Consider the following 19,846-nt stretch of genomic DNA (forward strand, 5'->3'; position numbering starts at 1 on the left):
TGTGTAAAAACACTAGGAGACTTACGATTTGCCAATTGTCATTCAACTCCGACCCCGAGAGGCTTTTTAGGACCTTGAGGACTAGGACTCTTGAAAGAGTGAGGAATAATTCCACCCAAGCAAACATTGATCAACCAAACTCACACATCCCACAAAATTTTGATACAACAACTACGATTCAACCAAATACCACAATTGAGACTTTAGTAGAGAACCCCTTTCATAACTTCCTTAATTACAATAGTCCACCTCAAACACCACCACATCAAGAACCAAACCACCCACCACAAATGGCTCTTAGAGATCACAACCGGCCTAACCATAATGATTCATGTAATCCCATCAATTTTGGCACCTTGGCCCCAAACAACTTTGAAATGCATCCCGCCCAAGTCGGGTTAGTTGAGAAGGACTTGTTTGGAGGTCATCTTGAGGAGGATGCCCATGCTCATCTCCGGAAGTTTAAGAGGAAAGTTTCAATGATGAAGAAGAATGGGGTGTCCGAAGACACCTTGAGAATGATGTTGTTTCCGTTTTCATTGACGGGCAAAGCGGACCGGTGGTTGAACATTCACCCACCGGATACTTTCACTACTTGGGATGACTTAGCCCAAGCATTTATGGCCAAGTACTACCCTTCCTCAAAGACCGCGATGCTCCGCAACGAGATCCATACGTTCCAACAAGAGGATGGGGAGTCCTTAGGTGAGGCTTGGGACCGTTATCAAGATTTGATAGCAAGTTGCCCCCACCATGGAATACCGGAATGGTACATTACTCAAACATTCTTCCAAACTTTACTACCAAGAACTAAGGAGATGGTAAATGCCTCCGCGGGGGGAGGTTTTGACCACTTGAATGATGAAGAGGGCACGGCATTGATCAAAAAAATGGTAGACTCGGAGGCAAACTATGGTTCTAGAGGGAACATGCTACGAAGGAACGGGAAATTTCCTAAGGAAAATGCCTCCAACTCCGAGACAAATGCCAAGCTCGACTTGCTCACAAAGCAATTTGAGAAGTTTTCAAAGAATCAAGTGAACCAAGCCGCGACCTCATATGGGCCGCCCATGGAAGAAGTTGCTCAAGTCGCGAGTTGTGAACTTTGTGGAGGAAGTGGTCATACATATGACTTGTGTGGCAACAATTACAATGGTGCCTATGAAGAAAATGCTCAAGAGGTGAATGCTTTTCAAAGCTACAACAACAATCCTAGACCACCAAGGCCTCCTTACAACAACCCGAACACCTACAATCCAAATACTAATTTCTACCACCCCGGGTTAAGGAACCACCCCAACTTTAGTTACAAAAGCACCAATGTTCAAAACCCCCAACATCTCCAACCACAAACCCAAACCAATCCACCCGGTTTTGCTCAACCAAGGGGAATTCTCCCAAACCCAAGAAATAATTTTGGAAATCAAAACCAATGGTCAAGCAACAATCAACCCCAAAATTATGGTAACCAACAACAAGGGTACAAAGAGTTTGGTGGAAACCAAAGCAACCAAGGGTTTTACCAAGGGAATCAAGTAAATCAAGCAAATCAAGGATTTGGGCAAGGGTATGTTCAAGGGTCTCAAGAACAAGGTCAAGGATCAAACTTCAACAACTATGGTCCGAGAGGTAACCTCCAAGTGGGGCAAAACAACAACCAAGGTCCCAATGCTAGATATGACTATGGGTTCCCTTTACCCATAGCCAACCAACCTCATCAAGAACCCCAAGGTGAGCTCTCTCAAGTGGAGCTTTTGAAGATGATTAAGAACATGCAACTTCAACATAGCCAAGAGATAGCTAACTTTGCAAAAGCTACTCAACAAGAACAAGCAAACTTGAGAGCTACATTTCTTAAGGACATGAGGGAAATGGAATCTAGGATGGCTTCTCATGCTATGGCTAACCCTCAAAGGCCACCCGGTGGTTTGTTGGCTCAAGGACAAAGCTCCAAAGATGCCTCAAATAGCCACCATGCTCATGCGGTAGTGCTAAGGAGTGGTTTAGAGCTTGAGGACCCTTACAAAGACCTTGAGTTGGAAGTTGATGAAGATCCCAAGGGGAATGAGGTAGAAATGGATGATGAAGAGGGAAGCTCACCCATTGAGGCTTCGTGTAAAGCTAATGAAGACAAGAAAGGAAAGAAAGCTTGTGAAGATTTGACTAGAAGAGGAATTCAAGTGGACAAGGATGGTGATGGATATGTGGAAGACCTCCCTTATGAGGAGGAAGCTATTGAAGAAATACCTTTGCAACATTCCAAAAAGGTAACAAAAAGTTCGGCTCCTCCAAAGGTATCTTCCAATTCCCAACTTGTTTCTAAAATTCCTTACCCTTCAAGAGCCATAAAGAGTAGGGAAAACCTCAAGTATGCCAAATTTTGTGATATGCTCGAGAAACTTGAGGTTACCCTACCCTTTACGGAGGTGATAATGAACATGCCAACCTACTCAAAATTTTTAAAAGACATTTTGACAAAGAAAAGAGTCTTGGGTGACCAAGAAATAGTGGCTATGGAAGAAGCATGTAGTGCTCATATCCTTAACAAATTGCCCACTAAACTTGGTGACCCGGGAAGCTTTTCCATTCCTTGTGTAGTTGGCGGTGTTCCTATCTCTAGAGCTCTTTGTGACTTGGGAGCAAGTGTTAGTGTTATTCCTTTGAAAGTTGCAAAAAGGATTGGCATTCAAAACTTGGCTCCCACTACCATGACCCTCCAATTGGCGGATAGGTCCGTCAAACGCCCTATGGGGGTGCTTGAGGACGTGCCCGTCAAGGTTGGAAGGTTTTTGATTCCCACCGATTTTGTTGTCCTTGATATTCCGGAGGATAGCCACACTCCCATCATCCTAGGTAGGCCATTTTTGGCTACCGGAGGAGTACTCATTGATGTGAAGAATGGGCGGCTAACCTTCCAAATTGAGGGCAACAAAATCGAATTTAACTTGCCAAATTTGATGAAAGGTCCAAGTGTAGAAAGATTGAGCACAATCGAGGTAATTGATGAAGTAGTGCACGAAGTAGCCCGTGAAGAGGCGGAGATGGAAGAGGTTTTTCAAATCTCTTTGCATGATGAGGCAATGAAAGAGGATCACGAAGTTGATGAGGAGCTATTAAAGAAAGTGGAGGGCTTTCTCACTCCAAAGGTACAACTCAAACCCTTGCCTCCCTCACTCAAATATGCTTTCCTTGATGAGGGAGAGGCCTATCCGGTGATCGTTAATGCTAACCTAAGTGAATCCCAAGAAAAGAAGCTTTTGGAAATCTTGAAAACTCATAGAGGAGCACTTGGGTATAGCATTGATGACATCAAAGGTTTAAGTCCGAGTTTGTGCATGCATAGAATAGTTTTGGAAGAGGGGAGTCAACCCAAGGTTGACGGTCTTAGGAGGATTAACCCAAAGATGGCCGAGGTGGTGAAAAATGAAGTGTTGAAACTCCTAGAGGCCGGTATTATATACCAAATTACCGATAGCAAATGGGTTAGTCCGGTCCACGTGGTACCCAAAAAGGGGGGGATACAAATGGTTGAACAAGAGGATGGCACCACTCTACCCACTAGACCCGTGACCGGGTGGCGAATGTGTATTGACTACCGCAAGCTCAATGCCGCCACCCTTAAAGACCACTTCCCAATTCCCTTCATTGACCAAATGCTAGAGAGACTCGCGGGCCATGCTTACTATTGCTTCTTAGACGGTTATTCCGGGTTTTTCCAAATTCCCATCCACCCGGATGACCAAGAGAAGACGACCTTCACTTGTCCAATAGGAGTTTATGCCTACCGTAGGATGCCATTCGGGCTTTGTAATGCGCCCGGTACCTTTCAAAGGTGCATGATGGCAATCTTTTCGGACTTTCTAGAGAAAAGCATGGAAGTCTTCATGGACGACTTTAGTGTCCATGGAGACTCATTTGATCATGGTCTAGAGAACTTGACTAGTGCGTTGAAGAGATGTGAGGAGCACAACCTCGTCCTCAATTGGGAAAAATGCCATTTTATGGTAGAGGAAGGGGTTGTACTCGGTCACATTGTCTCTAGTAGGGGTATTGAGGTTGATGGTGCCAAAGTTGCGGTCATAGAGAACTTGTCACCCCCTTCCAATGTCAAGGGAGTGAGAAGTTTTCTAGGCCATGCCGGGTTTTATCGGCGTTTTATCAAGGATTTTTCAAAAATTGCAAAGCCCCTAACCTCTTTACTCCTCAAGGATTCCCCCTTTGTGTTTGATGATTCTTGTCTTGAAGCTTTTAATAGGTTGAAGAGAGCATTGGTCACGGCACCAATAATCCGGTCTCCGGATTGGAATCTTTCCTTTGAGATAATGTGTGATGCTTCGGACTTTGCGGTTGGTGCGGTACTTGGGCAAGTTGTGGATAAGAAGCATCATGTGATATATTACACAAGCAAGACTCTTGATCAAACTCAATGTGGATATGCTACTACCGAAAAGGAAATGTTGGCAATCGTTCATGCCGTGGAGAAATTTCGGCAATACCTTATCGGGTCTAAGGTGGTGGTTTACTCCGATCACACCGCCTTGAGACAATTGATGGTGAAGAAAGATGCAAAGCCCCGACTCTTGAGATGGGTCCTTCTTCTTCAAGAATTTGATTTAGAGATTAAGGATAAGGCCGGTTCGGAAAACGTTGTAGCCGACCACTTATCTAGATTGACCGTTGAAGACCATGGGATAGAAGACAAGAGTGGACCCATAAATGAGTGGTTGCGGGATGATGAACTCATGCAAGTTACCGCCAAAACACCTTGGTTTGCGGATCTCGCAAACTACATTGTGAGTGGTTTCCTACCGGATGAAATGGAACCAAGAGAAAGGCGGAAGTTGAGAAATGATGCTAGGAGATACTTTTGGAATGATCCCCACTTGTTCCGCAAGTGTGGGGATGGAATGTTCCGGAGATGTGTTTCAAGAGAAGAAGGCTTGGAGATTGTTGACCGGGTTCACAATTCCGCCTACGGGGGGCACTTGGCCACTTCTAGAACAATTGCCAAGATCCTCCAAGGTGGGTTTTATTGGCCCTCCATGTTCAAAGACATTCACTACTTGGTTAAATCGTGTGATGCTTGCCAAAGAGTTGGGAACATTGGGAAGAGAAGTGAGATGCCCTTGACTAACATATTAGAGATTGAGCTTTTTGATTGTTGGGGCATAGACTTCATGGGACCCTTTCCCAACTCTTGTGGGAATGAATACATCTTGGTTGCGGTGGACTATGTATCCAAATGGATTGAAGCGGTTGCCTCCCCCACCAATGATAGCAAGGTTGTAATGAAGCTTTTTAAAGGCACGATTTTTCCAAGGTTCGGAACACCAAGGGTAGTTATAAGTGATGGTGGATCTCATTTCCGCAAGACTACCTTCAAGGCTCTACTTGAATCACATGGTGTGCGGCACAAAACCGCACTTGCCTACCACCCTCAAACTAGTGGGCAAGTGGAGATTTCTAACCGCCAAATTAAAGCCATTTTGGAGAAAGTCACCAACAAGAGCCGGAAAGATTGGTCCCAAAAGCTCCCGGATGTCTTATGGGCATTGAGAACCGCCTTCAAGACACCACTTGGCACCACCCCGTATAAACTTGTGTACGGAAAAGCTTGCCATTTGCCGGTGGAGTTGGAGCATAAGGCTTGGTGGGCTCTTAAAGAAATGAATTTTGACTTTGATGCCGCCGGAGAAGTGCGGTTTCTCCAAATGAATGAGCTTGAAGAATTGAGATTGGAGGCTTATGAAAGCTCCAAAATTTACAAGGACCAAACGAAAAAATGGCATGATGGAAAAATCATGAAGAAAGAGATAAGTGTTGGGGACCTTGTTCTCCTTTTTAACTCCAAGATAAAGGTGTTCCCGGGCAAGCTCAAGTCAAGGTGGTCCGGACCCTTCAAAGTGATGAAGGTATTCCCCTATGGCGCCTTTGAGCTTTGGAGCGAGGAGGGAGGTACCTTTCGGGTGAATGGTCAAAGAGTAAAGCGTTACTACGACGGCGACAACAAAGGTCCAATTGAAGTACTCTATCTCGGGGAACCCCTCCCCGAGATAAGGGAAAGTTGAAACTCTTGAAAATGAATTGGTTTGGTGGAGTTCCACAAGAACCACCATTTGTAAATAGCATGCATGTAGATAGAGTGTGAGATAGTTTGGATTGAACATTCTTGGCGAAGTTGAATTAGGAGGTAGGATCCCTAGCCTCGCCCAAAATCCCGACACGAGTCGTTGGTTTGAAAGTTGAAAACTCGAAAAATTGGGCAAGAATAGGAATTGGAAGTGTATTGTTGAGTTTGAGAGTGAAAACAAGTTGAAAACGAATGGTTGTGATTCTCTGCCGGTGGACCGGCAGCCGGTGCCCTCCACCGGCAGCGCGTTGAATTTTTTTGTGAAAAATTGAAGGAATTAGAATCCTCTACCGGCAGGCCGGCAGCCGGCCCACCGGCAGGGAGATCTATACTTGGTGAAAAAGACGAAATGATTGAAGGAAATGAATCCTCTACCGGCAGGCCGGCAGCCGGCCCACCGGCAGAGGAATGCTTACTGAGTCAAATGTGGAGGAGTATTAGGAGAAGGACTCCCTACCGGCAGGCCGGCAGCCGGCCCACCGGTAGAGGATCTCGTGCCTTGGTGAAAAGTTGGGAATTTGAAGAAGGAATCCCCTGCCGGTAGGCCGGCAGCCGGCTCACCGGTAGGGGAACCGCTTAACTGCAAAAAGGGAGTATTGGGGAATTTTCTGCCGGTGGACCGGCAGCCGGTGCCCTCCACCGGCAGCGCGTTGGTTTTATTTTTGAAGAAATACGAAACCCCTACCGGCTGACCGGCTGCCGGTTCGCCAAACCGGCAGGGGATCTTTATATCCCTCGAAATCAGCCGTGCACCCCCATTTACTCCAATTCCTTTCTCTTTCCTTCTTCTCTCATCTCCCTCATCCCTCACCTCCGTTAACCCTAACCCTTCCACATCACCATTAATCATCATCCTCACCTCACCCTCCTTCATTCCCCTCATCCTCCTTCCCTTTTTGTCCTCATTTCCTTCAATCTAAAGATGGCTAACAAGAGAACTAGGTCGGAAATGGCGGAAGCTCAACGGCTTTTGGTTGAGGCGGCGGCGAGCGACACTAACCCGGATCCCGACTTCCCGGATGTTGAGTTCGTCACTCAAGAGCAAAAAGGTAAATTTATCTTGTTCAAAAATCGCCCCTTAACCCCGACAAAATTTATTTGTAGACCGACTATGAGAAATATGGGACTAGACAACGAAACATTCGAGTTGTTTAAGGGTGTTGGTATGAAAGGCTTATATGATTTGCATGAGGAAACTTATCCCCGCCTCACTTGGGAATTCCTTAGTAGTTTCCGTCTTGATAAGCACCGACAAACCCGTATGGTCGAGCAAATTCACTTTCGGTTGATGAACCGTGATCATTCCATGTCCCTAGGAAGGCTTTGCCGAATTTTCGGTCTTAACAACCCCCCAAAATTCAAGGCACCCGAGACCGCTCACTTTTCTCGGGTATGGAAAGCCATTTCGGGCTTAGATGACCAAACCGGCGTGAAAAGGCCGGAAATTGCGTGCCACTTTGCCCCCATTCGCATTTGGCATCGATTTGTGGGAGGCTCTATTTTTGCGACCCATGAGCCATGGGTTTTTCGGGTTACCGATTTGGAGATTTTGGGGTCTTACCTACTCACCACCCCGGCCCCCTATGAGATCAATGTGGGTCACCATTTGGCCCTTCACTTGCAATCACTTTCTAAATCGCCGGGGCAAAAAGTCCCTCTTCATGTGGGTGGGATAATAACCCGAATTGCCAAGAACCTTGACCGGCCGGTGAACTTGAACAACTTGAGGTGGATCCGAGGGGAGACCTACATCACCAAGCAATGGTTAACGAAAAGCCTAGAGTGGATCAAGGTCAATCCTTTTGATGGAATCGAGTATTGGCAAATTCAAAAGAAAAATTCCGTCCCAATTCCCAATGCCTCCAAATTCATAATCAAACCCGGTGAGGAGTCCTACCTCCTTGAGATTGAGGAAGAGCCCGATGAGACCCGACCTCCCCCGACCAACCCCATCACCTATGGTCGTGACAACCGGAGGGAGACTCCGTCCTCTCTCCACTACTCCATGCCCTCCTTCCGACCACCCTCCACCTTCCAACCTCAACCTTGGGGGGGCAATTTTGGTGAAGGCTCCTCTAGCAACGTCCCTCCTCCCCCGCCTCCTATGCATGCCGACTTGGTCAAATTCATGAGTGACATGCGGTTGGGTTTGGAAACCGCCGCTAGTGAAAGGCGGGGTATTGAACAAAGGTTGGATCGGATATATTACGACACCTCCGTGGGTCAATTTCCGATTTATGATGATTATATGAGGAGGAACTACGAGCACCCCCAACATCTCCACCCCTCCTACTTCCTTGAGCCGGATGGTGGTTACCACAAGGATAACCGGTTTGTCTACGCCGACATCAATATCCGGCCGGATTATTTTACCCCACCCGTTTTTCCCCCTCCCGCTTCTCAAGAGGAGGGGCATGATGCTCAATGGTTCGACGGTACACCCTCCATTTTCTCCCGCCCCGAGGTTGGGAGTAGCTCCGGGGCGGCCTCCGGCGGCTTCCTTTCTTCCGGCGGAAATTTCGGCGAACCCATGAACACCGACGACTTCCTTAGCAAGTCCGCGTTTGGAGCGGTGGAAGGAGATGGCAATGATGATGATAATGATAATAATGATGATGATGATGACGGGGACTTTGAGTCTTAGGCGGCCTCGACTTTGGCCTATTTTTCCTCCCTATTCAATCCAAATGTCAAGTATGTACCCAACAATCCAAACTTCTCATTCATATTTAAATTTTGTATGCATTTAGTTAGAAATTCATATAGTTGCATTCATATAGAATTGCATTAGATTTCAATTTGTAATATATTGTCACATTTAGTAATTGCATTCACTTAGTATAGATTGCATTGTCATTTAAATTTTGCATAGAGAATAGAGCATGCATTGCATTTCCAAAATAAAAAACCAACTAAAAAATTCAAAAACGACTAAAACCACCAAAAACATGTTATTTTATTTCACTCAATTGCCCTCCCATGTAAATGAATAAGTGTGGGGAGGGCCTAAAAAAAAACCAAAAACATGCATTTTAATTTCCAAAAATCAAAAATACCAAAAATATGTTATTTTTATTTTCAAAAATTAAAAAACCACCAAAAATATGTTGTTTATTTTTCCTATTCTCTCCCTATACTTTGTTCCATTGAGGACAATGTAAATTTCAAGTGTGGGGAGGGAAATATCCACTTTGTGAATATTTGTTTGCACCTTTAAATTTGATAAAAATTCAAAAAATGCCTAAAAATTGAAAATTTTCAAAAATTCAAAAAAAAATTGCATTGTATATATATGTTTGTCTAACAAGTGGTGCAGGCACATACGGGACATTTGAGGCATTAGGAGACTAGAAGACCGCTCGGTTCAATCTTTCTTATCTCTTTCTCCTTTTCCATTCCTTTTCTTTTACAATTATTGTATGTATGGAGGAGGATGGGCTATGTTGATGAGGATGTTCCATTTTGGAACTTGGTGTGTGTTGCTTACGTGCTGCTAGGTTTAGACAATTGTTGCATGTTTATTTAGGTTGCTAGTACTTAGAAATGCATTTCGTACCTTGTGAATACGTGTTTGTTGCTTTATTTACATTTTGCATCGAGTTTGTACATAAATTTTTGAACAAATTTGGTCTAGGAAGGGAGTATAATACCTCAATGATGATATTGTCTTGGCCACGTCTTTCCCCTCCTATTGGCTTGCACCTTGTGACATCCTCGTTATATACGGGAAATGAGGCTAGACCGGAGAGTTTTGACCACCTTGTGAGACCATAGACCGTAGACTAGACCTAGATTTCGACCTAGCTACTCAAATGTGAGGATTAGAGCCTCCTTGGGACCGGTACATCCATACCCGGTCCCCCTTTTAGGTGTGAGTAGGCTCCTCGCGTGGCGTGTCACATCACGACGCACAAGCATGGCGTCCTTTTCTTTTAGACCATGAGATGTTCATCTATATGCATATTTTGAAACAACAAGTTGCATTTCGATTTTTGAGCCTCACATTGCCAAATAAGCCTAATTCTTCGACCCTTTAGACTAGGACCGATTTTGTTTACCCCTTTTGAGCCTTGACCTTCCATTTGATACCTACGATACTAACTACAACCCAAAAACAACCGACCTTGATCAAGAAAGTTGTCTATGAGTTTTGGTAGTATGAAGAAAGGGATTTGAATCTTGGTTTAGTGGATGTGCACAATCCACTTGAGTCGGAATGATGGTTTAGTTTGGTTTGCTTTGAATAAAGAGGTTTTGAAAAAGAAAAAAAAAAAAAACAAAACAAAAAAAAAAAAGGAGGGAAAAATAGAAAAGAAGAAAGATGTGAAAAAGAAAAGAGATTTACTTATATGTATTTGAATTATGTTTGATGAGAAAAAGCCGAGCAACACTCCTTATGCATCATTAAAGGAGTAGAAAAAGGCGTTGCAAAATAAAGGGAAAATGATGTTTTTCCAAATGAGTCGGATTTTCAAATTTTTGTGTGATTTAGGCAACTAATATCATGTTCTTTTTGATTCATTCATTTGTTGTGATAAGTTGGGAAGAAAGGGAAATTTTGACAACAACTTGATCTTAAACTCCAAATAACCCATAACGGTGCTTGCACCAATCCCGTTTCGACCCATCGCCTAACCCCATTACAACCCTTGTTTCTTTTATGCATATTTTCCTTTTTTGCATCTCATTAGTGGTCTTGTAGGAGAAGATTCCATGTTAGATTGCGGGCATGTCTCACGAGTCGAGTAGATGAGTGATTTTGGTTACTTTTTGCACAAAAATCACCCGTTCCAAAAACGAAATGAGAGATTAGTGAAAACCGTGAGGAAGTCGGTAGTCTTGGTCCCCTTAGTCATGGGTCAATTTGGTTGAATCTCGAGTGTGTCATGTGATTCTCGAAGGTTAGGCTTTGTTTCCCCCTTTTCCCGCCTTTGAATTTGTTTCCTAGGCATTTGGTTGTCAAATTGCGGTTGCTTGAGCCACCATTAGGGCATTGACACCCCGCCGAGACTATGAGACGGTATCTCCCGACCAAAACCTTTAATCGTTCAAAGTAAAACGGCCGCTTAGATGAGGAAAGCGGTTTGATTTTTGTGATGCGTCGTACTTGTGCTTAATTGAAGGATTGCATCAAAAATTTTGTAGCAAGACCCAACTTGCCTTGCAATAGGGCACTCTTCCCTCATGAGTGTCAAATTGTGAGATGAAGGGGCGTTGAGTGCGCTAATACTCGATCGGCTTAAGTAGTAGTTTAGTTGAGTGATGCTTATATTGTGCACTCACTCTCCGTACCTATTTTAGTAGGGACTTGTGCATTGATTTTGGACTTACTCGAGGACGAGTAAGGTTTAAGTGTGGGGAGGTTGATATATGAATTATTTGCACCTTATTTCCCTCTTTCTTTCACGCATTCCGGCTCATAACGAGTCGGTTTCGTGTGCCTTTCCTTGCATTTGTGCCCGATCCCCGTACTTGTCATTTTGTGTGTCCTTTTGTAGGAACCGAGTCGAGTATGGAGGAATTGGGGCAAGAAAAGGCATCCTAATGCCTTTACATGAAGAAAAGGGAGATGAAGGATTTTGAAGAAGAAATCCTCTGCCGGCAGGCCGGCAGCCGGCCCACCGGCAGAGGATGTGGCTACATGGAGAAAAAGAGGAAACCAGCTAAGAGAGTGTTCTCTCGCCGGCAGCCGGCAAATGCCCACCCCACCGGCAGGGGACACAATCCCCATACTTAGTCAAATTTTGAAGAAGTTTTTGGCCAAAGTTCAAGCGACGCGCTACACGCCTGAGGGCCGTGCCGGCAGCCGCCCACCGGCCAGAAGGCACCGACATGAAGAATTGAGAGAAAATCCCAAGAAGAAAAATCTCGCCGGCAGGCCTGGCCGCCCCACCTACAGGGGATTACCCAACCTTCATTTTTCTCGTTTTTGAAAGAACGCGCTGCCCGGCAGAGGGAGGCCGGCAGAGCCCCCCGCCGGACAGAACACTTTACACGCAAATGGGCTTTTCCACTCTTTCCTCCCTTAATCCAATGATAGCCTATAAATACCCCCTCCTTAAACCCTTTTGCACACAACCCTAGATCTGAAAAACATTCCATATTTATTGTAATATCCCCTTAATCAAGTTCTAATCTTTCAATAATTATTATTAATATTTAGCAAGAATTAGTTAGTTCTAGTAATAGTCAATTGTTTACACTTGTTTGTTGAAGTTTGTATTGGGGATTTTGAAGGGTTTTCCTTCCTATTAATCAATCAAGCTTCCATCTTTTCTTTTGTTGGTATAATTTCTCTCCTTTCTTTTACTTGTTTATCATTTGTTTATATTTTCCTTGTCTTTTGATTTTGTTACAACCTTCATTATGTCTCCTCCTTGTGTTGTTTGCTTTTCTTCTCTATTTAGCATAGTTTCCCTTAACATGAGTGAGTAGATCCCTTCTAGGGTTTAGGGTGATTCTTTATGGGATTTATGGGCATGATTCCTTGAATATTTTGGTCTTTGGTGAAATTGTTTAACTTTCCTATTCATTGCACTCAAGGTGTTTGTTGATTTGCTCAAGTGAAAGCTTTTGCCTTTCTTCATTTTTTGCTTAATTCTCCCTTAGAATGAAAGTTTTTGGGAGTCTTGATGTATGTTAGGAGAGGAGGGATACTTAATGAAAATTAGTAGCCACCCTTAAGATACCCAAGACATTGGTTCTTCATCTTAGGTTAATCTCTCACCATTGACCCTTTTTGATCTTCATGTTTGCCCCTAGACCATATTGATGACCCCGAAAGCCCTAGCTTTTAATTAACCGCATTCATTATCATCATCTTGTTTATCTTTTGCTCTAGTGATTATAACCAAAACCTTTACTTTTAATTTTGATTAAACTTGACTCTTAATCGAACTTTGTAGCAACCCCCGCCGTCCTTGAGTTCGACCCCGACTAAATACTACGCTTTTTCGGGTTTTACAAATAGTTTTGATATAGGGAAACCGCGACAAATTTCCTACTATCAGTAAGTGAATTGGCAAATGCTCCATGGAATTGAAGAAAGATGGGGGGAAATATCTTCTCTAACTTGCATATTATTTCCGCAATGTTATTCTCTAGACGTTCCATAGAATCAACTCTAATAGTAGAAGTACACAGGTCTCTAAAAAATTGGCTGATCTCAGTTATTGCATTCCAAGAATTAGTTGGGAGCAACTCTCTCAAGGCAACAGGGAGTAGCCGTTCCATAAAGACATGACAGTCATGACTTTTCATGGAATGCAACACCTTATTTTTATGGTCAACACACTTACTCAAATCTGAAGCATAACCATCCGGGAATTTCAATTTAGCAACCCATTCACATAGAGCCTTTTTCTCCGCAATTTCTAAAACAAAACTAGATGATATTGGCCGTTTATAACAAATTTCATTAAAGTCTAGTTTTTCCTTAGGGCCAAATTTAGTTTTACCTGGTACATCCATCATTGTGTTGATAAGTTGTTCGAAAAAGTTTTTCTCAATGTGCATAACGTCTAGGTTGTGTCGAATTAACAACGTTTTCCAGTAAGGAAGTTCCCAAAGTATGCTTTGTTTCCACCAACCTTCATTCTTGTCTTTCAATCTTTTCAATTCTTGATCAGAAGCATCAACTATTTTTGGCAAATCCCTAACGGAATCCCACACTTCATCACCTGTTAATTTCGACGTGGCTATGCGATTCTCAGTTTTTATGTTCTGTAGAAAATGCTTACAATTGTTGCGGAAAGGATGATCAGGTCTTAAGAACTCACGGTGACAATCGAACCAACAAACCTTTTTGCTATTTTTAAGCCAAAAAGATTTATGTTCTTTTTCTTGACAATAAGGACAAGCACGGTACCCACTTGTGGACCAACCGGAAAGCATGCCATATGCCGGGAAATCATTGATCGTCCACATTAATGCAGCCTTTAATTGGAAATTTTGTTTCTTAGAAACATCGTAAGTGTACACGCCGGTTTCCCAAAGTTCTTTCAACTCTTTAATCAACGGTTGCAGGTACACATCCAAATTTGTCTTAGGGTTCTTAGGACCTGGAACGAGCAGAGATAAGAACATAAATTGTCGTTTCATACATAACCAAATAGGTAAGTTGTATGGAGTGACAATCACAGGCCAACATGAGTAATTCCTCCCAAATTGCCCATAAGGATTAAATCTATCTGTACACAAACCCAGCCGAACATTACGAGGCTCACTTGCAAATTCTAGATGCTCTTTATCAAAATGTTTTCACGCTTCTTCATCACTTGGGTGTGCCATTGTCCCCCTTTCTCTTAATCGAGAGTTTCTATGATACCAACTCATCTCACCTGCTATCTGCTTGGTTGCATATAATCGTTGTAATCGGAAAATAAGTTAACGGTGTACAAGGAATTCGCCTCCCACTTGAATTTTTTGTACTTTTATACCGAGATGCATGACACTTTGTACATTCCTCAAGATTAGCATTTTCCTCCTAGAAAAGCATGCATCCAGTAGGACATGCATCAATCTTCTGGTGGGGTAGTTGGAGTCCCTTAAGCACATTCTTAATCTCATTAAAATTGTGCGTCATGTCATTATTCTTTGGAATAATGTCACCTACGAAAGACACAAACCCATTCGCGCATCTAAGAGATATGTTATTCTCACATTTGAGTGTTACCAACCTAGCTGCCGCTTGCAACAAACTCATATTACTTCTCACACACACTGGTTGTTCAGCTTTTTCTAGCATTTTATAGAAGGAAGAAACTTGGGGGTTTGGGGTTTCGTAACACACTTCTTCATCGCTAAGGTCGTCGGGATTCAGTTGCTCCTCCAATATTTGTTCAACATTATCACGTAATACATTTTTCACGAGCTCACGGTAAGGATTTTCAATAACTACGATACTACTTGAACTTCCTTCGGTAGACATTTCCTCACCGTGATACGTCCATACATAGTAATTATCGGCAAAACCATTCGACCAAAGATGATCTTCAACTACTTTTTTCCCTTTAAAAGCTCTGTTATTGCATTTCTTACACGGACATCTTATTTCACCAAAATTCTTATACATACTACTTTGTTCCACGAAGTTAATAAACTCTTTCACCCCCTTTGCAAATTCACGCTTCGGTTTCTTTTTTCGTCTAATCTTTCATACATCCATTGTCGTTATAATATTTTCATGTTTATATATATCTGCAATTCAATTTGTTTGTATATATGTCATAAAAACACAATAACAACCAAAAATAATACTCAATAAACATTATCACCAACAAATAACTATTAGCAACAAGTAGTCTTTTTTTTTTTTGAATTGGGTCCTTATCACTCCAACCTAAACCCATCAATGTACGTTTCAAGTCACTAGCAAACACACACTTGTGATTTATTAATGAGGAAAAAATTCGGCAGCAATTCCCCTTAGTTCTCCAAATACACAATGTAGAATAAATAATTACTCCACATATGCATTCAGAGAACATTAAAGGAATTGTCACCGAGCTCTTTCCTCATTAACAAATCACAAATACACGTTTACTACCTAAGTGACTTGAAACGTACAAAGACAGTCCCAAAACGGGGACTATTCAAAAATTACTCCTAATGAGTAATTTTTGAACGGGTACTAAGTCAATGTGAACATTAATTTCAATAATATTAAAAACAAAACATACAACAATGATTACTTTCTTAATAATGTCAATTAACAAAAACTAAGTAACATGACTAATTTTTCATTTTAAATATATAATCTAATCATATATTTCTCTAATGCAGCTGCCAAAAAACTGACTTGGCATCCTAATTCTACATTATAATCTAACATGGCAGCCAAAGAAGAGGTTAAAAATCATAAAAAAGTCGGCATGTCAAATTAATGCCATCAAATAAGGAATGATTAACCAATGGCAAATGACAAGAATAAAATCATAAAAACAAAAAATACGGCAACATGCTAAATTATTGGCATATGATGAAATATTCCATATATTATCCCATACCCATTATACATTATATTATTCTCCGTATATTATGATGATTAATACGGAGTATTTAATAATGGCAAATACTCAATTATTTCTACATGGGGTGAGATTTGTAAAATGTTTTCTGTAGATAAGGTGAGATTTAATTACAAAATCAATTATACTTTTATCTTTTCCAAAATTTGCAGAGATTTTTTCAATAATTCAACATTTCTCAATTATTTCCTGTAATCTCAAGATTTATATCACAAAATACTCCCTAAAATCACGCTCAAATTAACAGAAGTAAAAAAAAACTATAGATATAAATTTCTTATGCCAACGTAGCTAAAATTTTTCTCATTAGTCAACATTAACATTTTACAAACCTATACAAAAAAATATTTCACAAATCTAGAACACAATATTTCACTCGAAAACAAGAATGCTAATGATGGATATCACCATATTCATCAGTCTGGAATGACTATGTTGTAGTGCAAGACTCTGTATCAAGTCGTAAGGGAACCAGTGAATCTGTTATCATTGTCACTCACTGTGTTATGAAACAAGATGTCTTATTCCTTAATCACTTTTATATTTTTTTTCTGAATTAATATAAAATATAATTGTATTACAGCATTATAGATAAATGAGATATATATCTATCACAGACAAAATTCTCATCATAAAATGACTATCATCATCATTATAAAAGTAATAATAGCACTAGTAGAAAAAGTCCTATTGACATCGCCACAAAAACATCGGTTTTAGTTGAAACGATGTAAATGTTCATAAATAACATCGGTTCTTATAAGAATAGAGGAAATATTTATCAATCAACTCTTTGAAGGTTGTCGATGGAGTATGAATGTTGGTTTCTTTTGTCAACTCTTTAACATAGCAAGCAACCTCACATAATGGGACTATAAGAGCACTAGTTATAATATGATCTATCATCTATGACTCGGTACATCACATTGGATAGTTCTAGCACATTAACATTTTTAATTATTTTAATACCATCATCAGTTGCTTATAAATTCGTTTATTCTTGCATTAGTTACATCACATTGGAGTTTTAAGTCAAATCCATCTTGAATTCTATACAATGCATAATGAATTAACGAGTGCTCTAAATTCTATTCTTTAATGTAGTTTGAAAGGACTATTGTGGAGAACATAATAGCTGCGTATTGCGTATATCTTAAACATTGGAAATATGTATTCCTTCGTAACTTGAAGTATTCACACTTGCACAGGACCTATTGTTCCTTTCTTAGATTTTATTGGCTACTTACTCTCATATCTTATCAGTGGACTATTTTTAATTATAATTTCAGAATTCAGATTATTTGCTTTGATGCTGTTGTGTTAGATATGTTACCTCATGTTCATCAAGTGTTTGATTATAAATTTACAGGTTAATACAATTGTAATTTGATGATGCAGATTCCAGATTTCTCTTCCATAAATTTTAGATTGATATATAACATGAATTTTACAAGGTATGTTATATTCTTATTCAAGGACTTGGACTTTATACTAGGATTAATATTTACATTCAAAGATTCAACGTACCCCATTACTACACCAGTAGAAGTGCAGGTAACGTTGCAGACGAGGAGCTTGATACCTGGCTACCTGCTAACTGAAAAAGGTGAACCGATGAATGATCATATAATTTAACTGCATATGCGCTTATCCTATTATGCAATTTACAAAATGAGTCTACGGGAATGTTAATGAATCGCTTATCAGTGTCTCCAACTTAGAAGATAATGTGCGGTTGATTTGAAAATACAGGTGTATTAATGCGCGAAGAGAACTCATTTTTATCGATGAACAAGTAAATACATTGGTGGACGAGCTAATTTTTGGTTTTCTTTGCTAGCTAGTCCAAGCTCGTATGGGGGTTGGACTACCTCTAGAGAATTTTGTTGGCAAGGGTGGTTTTCCAGTTGATGAACATGTTTCATATGTACTGCAATGCTACTAGAATCTTTGGTAACCATCAACTGTTCAAAAAATCATGCTTAAGAAAGAGATTGAATTCAAAATTAGAATGATTACGTTGGGCAAGACCTCGACTGATGAAATTAACCAGATTCATGATACGAATGAAGTAGCATATAATGAGTGTTGAGCGTACTTTGTGATATGGAGTAGCTATTTTACTGAGTTCAACAACGAAAATCAATAGGTGCAAACTTACATCACAGATATTAGAAAATGGGAAAAATGTACCAAATTCCTTGTATATATATACACATTTTTACAAGTAATTATAACATCTTCTATCCTATCTCAATCAATTATTTTACTTTTTTTATTCTTTTTTATTTTTACATTATGCTAAAAGTGAACAAAAAAATTTGACGGAGTGAATAATATTTGACCATTTTTGTCATTAGTAAGCTCTGACCATTTTTGTCTTGAAATGTCCCCGTGAATTCCTCGTGAATTTCACGGGTGACAAAACTAGTTTGAGTTTATTTTGGTTCTTAATGGTCTTTTTTATCATTTATTTAAATATTCTTGAATATTTTTTTACTAAAATGTAAATAACATCCTCTTTTGCAGGCTTAATCAATGGTGAAATGTTGTCCGCTAAGAGTTCACCAATCCCACTACTCCTTTTATCAGGTAATTTTTAGATATCCAACCTGAAGTCAGATTCATGTTTTACAACTTGTAGTTCCCTTTTGTTAAGGTTCACGCTATTTGTCGAGATTCAGTCAATGTAGAAGTCTCAGTATCAGCTGTAAACGCCTCTCAATAGAATGATTCCATTCCATATAGAAATAGAAGAAATAGTAGGTCAAAGAAAAAAAAGTGGAATACCACCTCATTCCATGCCTGGGCAGACTAGGCGTTTATGTAGTAGATTGACCTTTATGATAAAACTTATATACATAGCTTACATGTTAACTTATTTCGTTCGTACTGGTTAACTTGTTTCAGTAAACTTAGTTCATTCCAGCTATAGTCTTCATACATTTTGTACGGATTAGCTCGTGCAGACCAGTGTACATACCTTCCGTATCAATACCCCCCCATCCCTTGGAACTGTATATACTCTTTGTTGAGTTTAAATAAACAACTCGCATGTCATAATAACTTGGTGCATGATATCCCAACCGACACAAGTGGTACTCGTAAGATATATATGTTTCTCAATAGTAATTTGTAGTATTGTACATATGCAGGCTCAAATACACATTGATTTGTTTTTAAATTGCCCCGCCAAGTCATGAAGATTTAAGGATGAAAACTCGACACAATGCTAGTAGTTAGAAGGAGCTCAAATATATGGAACAGACAAGGAGTATTACACTATTATATTAGTTTTTTAATTTTCATTTTGTATCTTACTATCAATATTGTCATTATTTAGTCAGAGATATTCTACATGTATCTATTTATGTGTAAATCTAAAAATATTTATTTTCAAAACAATGTATATTTATACATTATGGGTTTTGGAAATGTAATTTTTTTTAATTGATTGAAGCTCTCATTTGAGGCGTTTTCCCCATTAAAAACGTCTCAAATGTATTTTTTTAAAATAATAAAAATAGCTATTTACATCGATTTTAGTCAATAAATGATGTAAATAAGTTGATATTTACATCGGTTCTACGCTAAAAACGATGTAAATTAGATGTTATTATCGGTTTTACTTAGAAACTGATGTAATTGAAACACAATTAACATCGGTTTTCACCTATAACCGATGTTT

The 19,846-nt window shown here is 40.4% G+C and overlaps 1 non-coding gene across 1 annotated transcript; it reads right to left on the bottom strand.

The window, feature by feature from the left end:
* Positions 1-653: 653 nt before the first annotated feature.
* On the bottom strand, positions 654-760 carry LOC141619911 (small nucleolar RNA R71). Its single transcript, XR_012531837.1, has one exon. It is a non-coding gene; the product is annotated as a small nucleolar RNA R71 (small nucleolar RNA).
* Positions 761-19,846: the final 19,086 nt, after the last annotated feature.

The sequence above is a fragment of the Silene latifolia genome, chromosome 1 (assembly GCF_048544455.1).
Source record: "Silene latifolia isolate original U9 population chromosome 1, ASM4854445v1, whole genome shotgun sequence".
In the NCBI taxonomy this organism is placed as follows: domain Eukaryota; kingdom Viridiplantae; phylum Streptophyta; class Magnoliopsida; order Caryophyllales; family Caryophyllaceae; genus Silene; species Silene latifolia.